The sequence below is a fragment of the Orcinus orca genome, chromosome 1 (genome assembly GCF_937001465.1).
Source record: "Orcinus orca chromosome 1, mOrcOrc1.1, whole genome shotgun sequence".
NCBI lineage: Eukaryota > Metazoa > Chordata > Mammalia > Artiodactyla > Delphinidae > Orcinus > Orcinus orca.
Window position 1 is genome coordinate 123,585,725 of NC_064559.1, and position 10,347 is coordinate 123,596,071.

At 35.1% G+C, this 10,347-nt stretch overlaps 1 long non-coding RNA gene across 1 annotated transcript in view; it reads left to right on the forward strand.

Annotated features, from left to right (window-relative positions):
- Positions 1–6,683, forward strand: part of LOC125964111 (uncharacterized) — a 44,338-nt gene extending 37,655 nt beyond the window's left edge. Inside the window, exon 4 of the long non-coding RNA XR_007476798.1 lies at positions 6,211–6,683. This is a non-coding gene — a long non-coding RNA (uncharacterized LOC125964111). The remainder of the gene's footprint in view (positions 1–6,210) is intronic.
- Positions 6,684–10,347: the final 3,664 nt, after the last annotated feature.

A 10,347-nucleotide genomic window follows, 5' to 3' on the forward strand; every position in this document is an offset into this window, starting at 1 on the left:
AACTCTAAAATGGTCTCCATGGACTATAAGGTTCTTTTTTTGAGGTATAGTTGATGTATAGTATCATATAAGTTTCACGTGTACAACACGGTGATTCACAATTTTTAAAGGTCATACTCCATTTATAGTTATTATAAAATTTGGCTATATGCCCTATGTTGTATAATATATCCTTGTAGCTTTTTAATTTTAGGCATAGTAGTTCAGACTATAATGTTCTTAACAATTAACAATTTAACAGCTTCTGCCTATGAGAAATGAAAATAATTAAGTGCAAATGATTTAAAATGCAGGTGCATGTCGAGGAATGGAAACCCAAAATGATAAATACAATTTTAGATTCGACAATCCATGTTCTTGATGCAAGAGGGAGGAGATATGGGGATATATGTATATGTATAGCTGATTCACTTTGTTATAAAGCAGAAACTAACACAGCATTGTAAAGCAATTATACTCCAATAAAGATGTTAAAAAAAAAATTCCATGTTCTTTAAATAACCTTTGCTGTGAGAAGTTAAGATACTGTGAGAAAATGGAAGTGTGAAAAAATGGTTTATTAAATATTCATTCTTGAACCTCAAGGCATCTGCTTTCATGCATTCAATGATGCATTAAAAAAACTTTAAAATTACACCCAAAAGAAAATCCTTCTGCCTCATAACTGACAGGTGATTTATATATCTGTTTTATAAAAAATTCCTACAAATTAGTAAGGAAATATATACAAATCAATAGAATAATGGGTTTGGGGTATAAACAGGCAATTCACCAACGAAGTACAAATACATAATAAACATATGAAACAATGCTGAACTTCACCAGTTAAAACATATAAATTAAAATAAATATGATTTTTTCTAATCAGATTAGAAAAATTTAAAAGATTGATATCAATAACTTTTGGATAGTGTGAAGTGTGGGGAAATGAGCTTTACATTTTTGATGGAAATATAATTTGTACAAACTTTTGGAGGATAATGGAATTTTCCTTATTAAAATCTGAAAAGTACATACCCTGTTACCTAGTGATCCCACTTCTAGGAATCCATCCTATAGATATGGTTTCATGAGAATGTAAAAATAAAATAGAACATGGTCATTACAACATTGTTAGTAATAGCAAAAATTTAGGAACAGCTTATGTAGCTGTTGATAAGTGAATGGTTCAATGAATGAAGGGGTAAACATAAAAACTGCAGCCATTTCAAAGGGCACTGATAGGATTTCCAACGTCCTGGCAATGTTCTTTTTCTCAACCTGAGTAATGGATGTCTGGATGCTCACTATGCATATATTTGTTTGCATATATAATTGTACATGTTTCTACATGCTTCTGAATTTTCACCAAAAAATGAAAAGGAAAGAATGAGGATAAATCTATATGTATTAATATAGTAAGATGTATGGGATATATTAAGAAAAAACATGAGACCATAAAGACCATTAGACATGGTATAATCCTTATTTTATGAGAAAAAATGTACCATGTATGCATGCATATGGACATGTCACCATGCTTATATAGTATATAAAAAACCATGGAGAATATGTAGCAAACCTCTGGAGAATGGGATTTAAGGATGCTTTTGGGAGAAATAGAGTGACATTGGAGAGATTTCATACATTTCCTAAAATATATTTTTGGTGGTATATACGTATATATATGTAACACATATATTTACTTTTATGTGTTTTAATTGACAAAAAAAAAACTTGTCCAAGACAGTTTAGCAATAAAAGCAAATTAAAAGAGACCAAATTTGAATATGTTCCAATAAATATTTATCCAGCAATAGAAAGTGAATTATATAGTAAATCAAGTGTTTTATGAGCAAATAATAAAAATTGTCCCATATGCTTGATGAGAGAGAGTTTATAGAAAAGTTTAAGACACTGTGATTAAACTTATGCTTCTCACATTGTAGTTAGAGAAATGAAATTATTGTATCAACTACAGCTGATCCATTTTTATATAAAACTTGTAATAAATCTAAATTCAACTAATGTTTTAGAAATAGTACATTAAAATTTTCCCAAAATAGTAATAAGATACTTATTTAATTCTAATTAAGTTCTAGGCATGATTCTAAGTGTTTTATATGTATTAATTCATTTAATTATTACAACCAATTATTATAATTATGTATATTTTATAGATGAGATACAGAGAGGTTAAGTAACTTGACAGAGGTCACACAGCTTGTAAGTGGGAACAGGATTTAAACCCAGGTATTTTGATTCTAGTTTTCCACTATTCTATACTGGATCTCAAGGAATTTCAGCTAAAACCTAATATTCATTATTTTTTCTTTTTTAAAATTTATTTATTTATTTTTGGCTGTGTTGGGTCTTCGTTTCTGTGCGAGGGCTTTCTCTAGTTGTGGCGAGCGGGGGCCACTCTTCGACGCGGTGCGTGGCCCTCTCACTGTCGCAGCCTCTCTTGTTGCGGAGCACAGGCTCCAGACGCGCAGCCTCAGTAGTTGTGGCTCACGGGCCCAGTTGCCCCGTGGCATGTGGGATCTTCCCAGACCAGGTCTCGAACCCGTGTCACCTTCATTGGCAGGCAGATTCTCAACCACTGCAGCACCAGGGAAGCCCCTAATATTCATTATTAAATGATGTATTGTAACATTAAAGTATATTTTGTTCCTACCCCCGCAAGATACGTGAAAACATTTTGAAAAATATATAACGTTATAAAATTAAAAATATTTTAAATGTTATTATATATATAACATTATAAAAATTAAAATATTATGACTGTAAAGCTTTAGTTATTACCTCCCTCTCCATAAGTCAAAGATTCTTACGCTTTGAACCTACAGTAGATTACATGAAATGTTACATTTGTCAAGAAGAAGTTTATTTTTGAAGGAAATAGTATATAATTTTGAGAAACTGATCAGAACTAACTTTCTTATTTACTTCATAGACTAATATGAATTGCCCCATCAGTTATGTTTATACATTCTAGTGCCAAGGAACTATAGAGCTAGTTAAGTCAGAGTTTATCTATTAAGATTTATTCTGTGTTAATAGATAAAATTTTGAGAGTCAATGAGAGTGTACAGTCCTTTTTCTTTCCAGCAAATTAAAATTCACTTTAGAAGACGAAAGGCATTTAAAAAAAATTCTAGAGAACAATTACAACATTGTACATAAGAAGGATTAGAATGAGTGTCATAAGATACATGAGATATACAACAATTCAGAGAAGGTAGAAACTCTGGGGATATGAAATAATTGCAGGAGTTTTTATGCCTCATGAAGCTGGGTCTGCAAGGAAGGGAAAGAATCAAGCGTTCATAGAAGAGGATACTTTACTTTCTGTTTTTAATAAATTCAATATAATTATGGTTTTATTTTACCTACTTTGTCAGAACTGTTGAAAACTCACTATAATTATGGAGGTACATTTTGCAAATATATCTTATAATACTCAGTAAAATGGTTGCTAGCTTTTTAAAACTATTCATGTGATAATATTTGAAAAAACTGTTCTTCCTTTTCTTCAATCCAAGCCAATTAAATGATGAGAATCCCTTGCTTTGTAATTCTTTTAGCATTAATTACTAGTACTTAATCACTGTTTCTCTGACTTTAGACAAGCCCAAACAAGCATATAGATCATTTGATTACTAGTTATTATACATACACTTTACTAGTAAGAAATGTAGAGGTCATTGACTGGTCAAAGGTTATCTGGTAACATTCAGGACTTCTAACTCATATTTCAAAACTTTACTATACTCAGGTTATCATAGCATGGAAATATGAAAGTGAAAACACTAGGAATCTGGACCCTCAAATGAGCAGTGGGATGTAGAAAAAGAGTAGGGGACTACAATGAGTTACATCTCCCAATTCCCTAAAAAGCAAATGTAATTTATACCAGGAAAAGTCATTTAAGTAAAATACTACATACGGTAGAAGGGGAAAAGGAAGTTGTATAAGAATTGACTATTGGGACTTCCCTGGTGGCGCAGTGGTTTATGAATCTGCCTGCCAATGCAGGGGACACGGGCTTGAGCCCTGGTCCGGGAAGATCCCACATGCTGGGGAGAAACTAAGCCCGTGCTCCACAACTACTGAGCCTGCGCTCTAGAGCCCACGAGCCACAACTACTGAGCCCGAGTGCTGCAACTACTGAAGCCTATGCACCTAGGGCCTGTGTTCCGCAACAAGAGAAGCCACCGCAATGAGAAACCCGCGCACGCTGAAGAAGAGTGGTCCCCGCTCACCGCAACCAAAGAAAAGCCCCCGCACAGCGACAAAGACACAATGCAGCCAAAAATTAATTAATTAATTTTTTGAAAAAAGAATTGACTACTAAGGAAAGTTTAGTTAGAGGCAACTCTAATGATGGAACTGCAAGAAAGTGGTTTAAAAATATTTCCTTAAAATAATAGTACAGTAAGTAATTTTATTATCCTTAATAAGTTCCCTGGGCCTTATTTATGTTTACCCAGAAATATTCTAGGTATACTTAAATTTACAGAGATTCTTAAAAGAACTCCCATCCTTCCCACTACATGGTGGGAAAAGAGTGGGTGTATGTCATATTATGGGTAGGAAAGGGTAGGACAGGGCAATAGGTAGGTTTTAGTGCTAACAGACTGAGAACTGTCCCAGAATAAATGCCTGGAAGGAATCCAAACTTTCAGTAATCAACATTCAGTCCCTATCCCACACAAGCAAAAAGGAGTAAACTAAACAATAAGAACAGCAGACAAATCAAAAGAGAAACTATTAGAGACCCCCCCAAAATGGTTTATTTTTAAAGTACATTGGAGAAGAGGTCAAGGTCAGATTATTTTAAAATATGGATTATCCTGCTGAGGATCTAAGGCTACACCAACAACAATATGGAGCAGTTACCTAAACAATTATATAGGAAGTGGAGGAAATATTGTTCACTAAGGTTGTCTGTATATGGGTTCCTCAGGAAACTGAATAATACTGAAATTTGGGTGCACTAGGGCATGAACCCAAATGCAAATTGCACACTAAAAAAATTCAGCTTCAACTAGCTAGGATGCTCAAATCAGCAATTGGGTTTTTTATGCATGTGGATTTTTCAATTAGGATTATATTGTTTTGGTCAGTGAAAGGACTGCTTGACTTTTTTTTTTTTTTAACATCTTCGTTGGAGTATAATTGCTTTACAATGGTGTGTTAGTTTCTGCTTTATAACAAAGTGAATCAGCTATACATATACATATGTCCCCATATCTCCTCCTTCTTGTCTCTCCCTCCCACCCTCCCTATCTCACCCCTCCAGGCAGTCACAAAGCACCAAGCTGATCTCCCTGAGCTATGTGGCTGCTTCCCGCTAGCTATCTATTTTACATTTGAGACTGGAAATGATACATCATTACCCATTGCTAGGTCAAGAGTATAGGTAGCAATTAATACTACTGTTTTCTTGAAACAAGAGAGTGTTTTAAGTCAGATATATTTTTATCTATTCTTTCTTCCAATATCTCCTCCTTCTCAGAGGGAGAGAGAAACAGTACCTTTATTTAATACACAATAAATTCTTCTCTGATGCTCATGCACTTCTCTCGGTTGTGCACATGTGGATGTGAAAAGGACGTCCTGTCGTCTACAATGAAGATGAAAAAAATTATTTCTCAAACTTGGTTAATAAAATGCAAAATAATATACTTTATGATGAGGCTTTAAAAGATTGATGAACAATATGATAAAAAGCATAAAGAACTAGAACCCAGGAAATTAGTCCACTGTCTAGTTTTGTTACCTTGTGCAGATGACACTTTCTGGGGTTCAGTTTTGTCATATATGCACCTACTTTAAGAGTGCTTTTGAGGAACTAGATGAGATTAACATCTTGAAACAAATAACAGAACTGTATACAAAAACAGGCTATTATTGGCTTGTATTCTATCTTATTACTTGTCAATTAGTATGTAAATGCAGTCTTTTACGAAGCACATTGGACCTAGAATCTGAATTGAAACTTCTCTGGTCCTTGTTTTTTTAATCTATAAATAGGGAGTAATGCTGTGTATGGTTTCTTTGATGAAATGCTATTGGTAGGGGCTGGTTATGTGTGGCAAATAATAAGCTTATAGGGACCATCTTAGAAATTCCAGATTCAATATCTGTATTAACTAAGATTAAGTTTGGGAGAAAATGACAGAAACAATAGCTTAATAAAAATGGGAATTTATTTTTGTCTCATAGAAATGTCCGGGAAGTGGTTCGTGACTGGCATGGTGACTCATGTCGCCAGGAACCCAGGATCCATGCATCTTGATGTTCTGAGCTGCAAGGCTTCAACCTCTTAGTCCAAGATGATAGCATCACATTCCAGAGGAGCAAACAGGAAAAGGGTCAGAGGACAAGAATAAAGGGGCCTACACCTCACTCTCTCCTGAAGAATGTTCATGAAAACTGCCACAAGACACTTCCTTTTGCATGCTACTGGCCATGCCTGGTTGCAAGCTGGAAATGGAATGCCCACTGCAGATGGTCACAAATCTGAGCTTCTAGAACCTGGGAAAAACTACTTGGGGATAACTACCAGTCTCTGCCATTTATCATTTAATTTATATAATTATTTCAGTTTAGAAACTTTTTCTTCTTGAATGAGTAGAAAGAGAATGGGCTAAGAAATATGTCAGAAAATTGAAATAAAGCTGCTCTGTGAATGTTTATTATTGTCTTCTTTTTTTTTTTAATTTATTTTATTTATTTATTTATTTTTGGCTGCGTTTGGTCTTCGCCGCCGCGCACAGGCCCTCTCCAGTTGCATCAAGCTGGAGCTACTCTTAACCTCGGCGCGCAGGCCCCCTACTGCGGTGGCTTCACCCGCTGTGGAGCACAGGCTGTAGGGCTCAGCAGTTGTGGCCCACAGGCTCAGCAGTTGCGGCGCACAGGCTCAGGTGCTCCACGGCATGTGGGATCCTCCTGGACCAGGGCCCGAACCCGTGTCCCCTGCCCTGGCAGGTGGACTCCCAACCACTGCACCACCAGGGAAGCCCCTATTATTGTCTTTTTAATTTTGAAAAGTAGTAAGCTCCAATAACTTTACAGGTTTAAAATGCTGATTATTTTTATCATTATGTAATAATTATTCCTATACTTCTAAATATCTAAAATGCTTATTTCTCTGTTTTCACATTGACCTAAAACATACTAAACAAAACTAAAAATAATGTAAACATAAATAACAAGAATATGAAAATTCTCAAAATATATTAAAAAAAAACCACTAAGGGGAGGCAGTATGAAATGTGGTAAGAACACAAGCCTTGTAAAGAAAGTCTTGAGATAGAAACCCATCATTCACTCATTCATTCATTCATTCATAGCATCTATTGCTGTTACGTGTGTATGTTTCAGTTAGTGTGCATTAGGCATGGGATGTACAATTTACTTAGGAAGACAGATATAGAACCTACAATTTTATAAATAATAATTCAAATTACAATTGTGACAAGTAATTCTAAGTGAGAGTATAGGGTACTGTCAACATCTAAAAGCAAGATTCAGCAATTAAGCAGACAGGAAATTTTATATTTACTAGTTGGAAAATCTTCTACACTTAAAAGTTTAGATACATTATGTGAAAAAAAAGAAATTGCAAACTAGGGTGTGCATTATGATTTCATTTAAAAGGTTGCACCTCAAAGTTTTAACAATATTATTATGTGGCTATAAATCCACAGAAAAAAATTGTAGGAATATACTCTGAACTATCAACAGAAGTTATCTCTGGTATTTTTATTAAATATTTTTATGATGATTAAATTGTTTGCTATGAGCATATGTATTTCTTTTGTGCTCAGAAAAAAATAACAAATAAAAATGTATTAAAAAAATAAAATTTACTCCAATTAAAAATAATAATAATAATACTGCATTGCACATTTGAAAGTTGCTAAGAGAGTAAACTGCAAAAGTTCTCATTAAAAATAATACATAAATAAAATTAAATTTAAGGTTGTAAAACTGACTGCAGCATGAATCTGACACCTGGACATTGACCTGCATCTAGTAAATGCTCAGTGAAAGCTTTTATTACATTGGTAGAAAAACATTAACAAACAAACAAAAGAATAAATATTCTTCTATTTAAAAAGGGTTTTTACCATAATTCAAAAAGAGTCATGTACCACAATGTTCATTGCAGCTCTATTTACAATAGCCAGGACATCAAAGCAACCTAAGTGCCCACTGACAGATGAATGGATAAAGAAGATGTGGTACATATATACAATGGAATATTACTCAGCCATAAAAAGAAATGAAATTGAGTTATTTGTAGTGAGGTGGATGGACCTAGAGTCTGTCACACAGAGTGAAGTAAGTCAGAAAGAGAAAAAATAAATACTGTGTGCTAACACATACATATGGAATCTAAAAAAAAAAATGGTTCTGAAGAACCTAGGGGCAGGACAAGAATAAAGACACAGACGTAGAGAATGGACTTGAGGACATGGAGAAGGGGAAGGGTAAGCTGGGACGAAGTGAGAGAGTGGCATGGACATATGTACACTACCAAATGTAAAATAGCTAGCTAGTGGGAAGCAGCTGCATAGCACAGGGAGATCAGCTCTGTGCTTTGTGACCACTAGAGGGGTGGGATAGGGAGGCGGGGAGGGAGATGCAAGAGGGAGGGGATATGGGGATATATGAATATGTCCAGCTGGTTCACTTTGTTATAAAGCAGAAACTAACACACCGTTGTGGGGCAATTGTACTCCAATGAAGATAAATAAATGAGAGAAACAACGCGAGCCACAACTCCTGAAGCCCACGCGCCTAGAGCCTGTGCTCTGCAGCAAGAGAAGCCACCGCAATGAGAAGGCCACGCACCGCAACGAAGAGTAGCCCCCGCTCACCGCAACTAGCGAAAGCCGGCGCGCAGCAACGAAGACCCAACACAGCCAAAAATAAATAAATAAATAAATGTTTATGTATATTAAAAAAAAGGGTTTTAAAATATATTAACTAGTTTATTTCTTTCATAGTACAAATTCAAGATTTGGTATCCAACATTAAAGATAATTATATTTTTCCATTTACAAAACAATGAAAATAAATTCTGGTTTTCCTTAGTTTATAGGAATACTGAAGGAGTTAAAGTAGAGATGGTTTTGGCTCTCACAAAATAAACATACACACACTGAGTATTTAACAAAACACTGCTTAATGCTTTTGGGAAAATCTCCACAAGAAATAGTTTACTAATTCAACAAATATATACTGGGTACCTACTCTGTACCAGATCCAAAATGAAAAGGACATAGAACCTGCCTTCAAAATACTTTTGATTTAGTGATAGAGACAGATACATACATAACTTTCTAACTATATGACTAGAAAAATCAAATAATCATAGGCAATTTTTAGACGTAGACGTAACTAACATGCTAGCACATGCACATTCTTCTATAGAGTGTCACAGAGTTATACACTTTACTATGAGGGAAGCCAAGGGCAAAGAGCTTCAGTGACTTCCTCTGTTGCAAAAACAATGAAAACACAGAAAAATAAATTTGAGTTGAGACAAGAAAGAGGAGAAAGACAGATTTTGCTCAAATGGCTATCATACTTATAAAGTTTCATGGCTTTTGTTTAAAAAGTCACTTTCCAGTCTTTATGATCCTGAATTGTGAAACAGTTTAGCTCCTGACAAGGTAAACCATTGCAGAAAAAGCCCTTCTCATATCTCAGAAAAGTTCTGCTTTTCTTTTTTTGTCAGTTTTTCTAGTGGTGACTGTGGTAACAAAAGAAAGCCTTAGATTCTAGTGATAAGATGGAGTGGTTATTTTTCTTTCTCGGCAGCCAGCATGGGCATTTATATTGAGAGCTCACTAATAAGCATTTGTCATTATCAGTGTAATGAAACTCCTTTGTAATGGGTTTGGAGACAGAACTAGCTCTCACTGAGACATTCACTCATTCATCCAACCAACACTTTCTATCACCTACAATATCACTGGGCTCTGAGCTTAATAAATGAGGAAGCCATAGTCCAGGCCCTTGAATTTACATAGAGACTTACCCAACAGACAACAAATTTCCTATAACCTGACATTCTATGGTTGATAGAATCAACCATACTGTTAACCACATAGTCTTCATTTCTCCATTCATTTAATAAATATGTACTGAGCTCCTTCTAAGTACCTAGAATCGTGCTACACACAAAACAGTATGAAAAAACAGCCATGCCCTCTGTTCTAAAAGAACATATAGTCTGCCTGGGGCCGACTGAGACAGAAATTGTTAGTTTCCTAAACAATTTCCATTCTCTCTTCTTCTCTAAAAGAAACCTGATTCTTGTACGGGGAGCAATATGTCCAGCCCCAC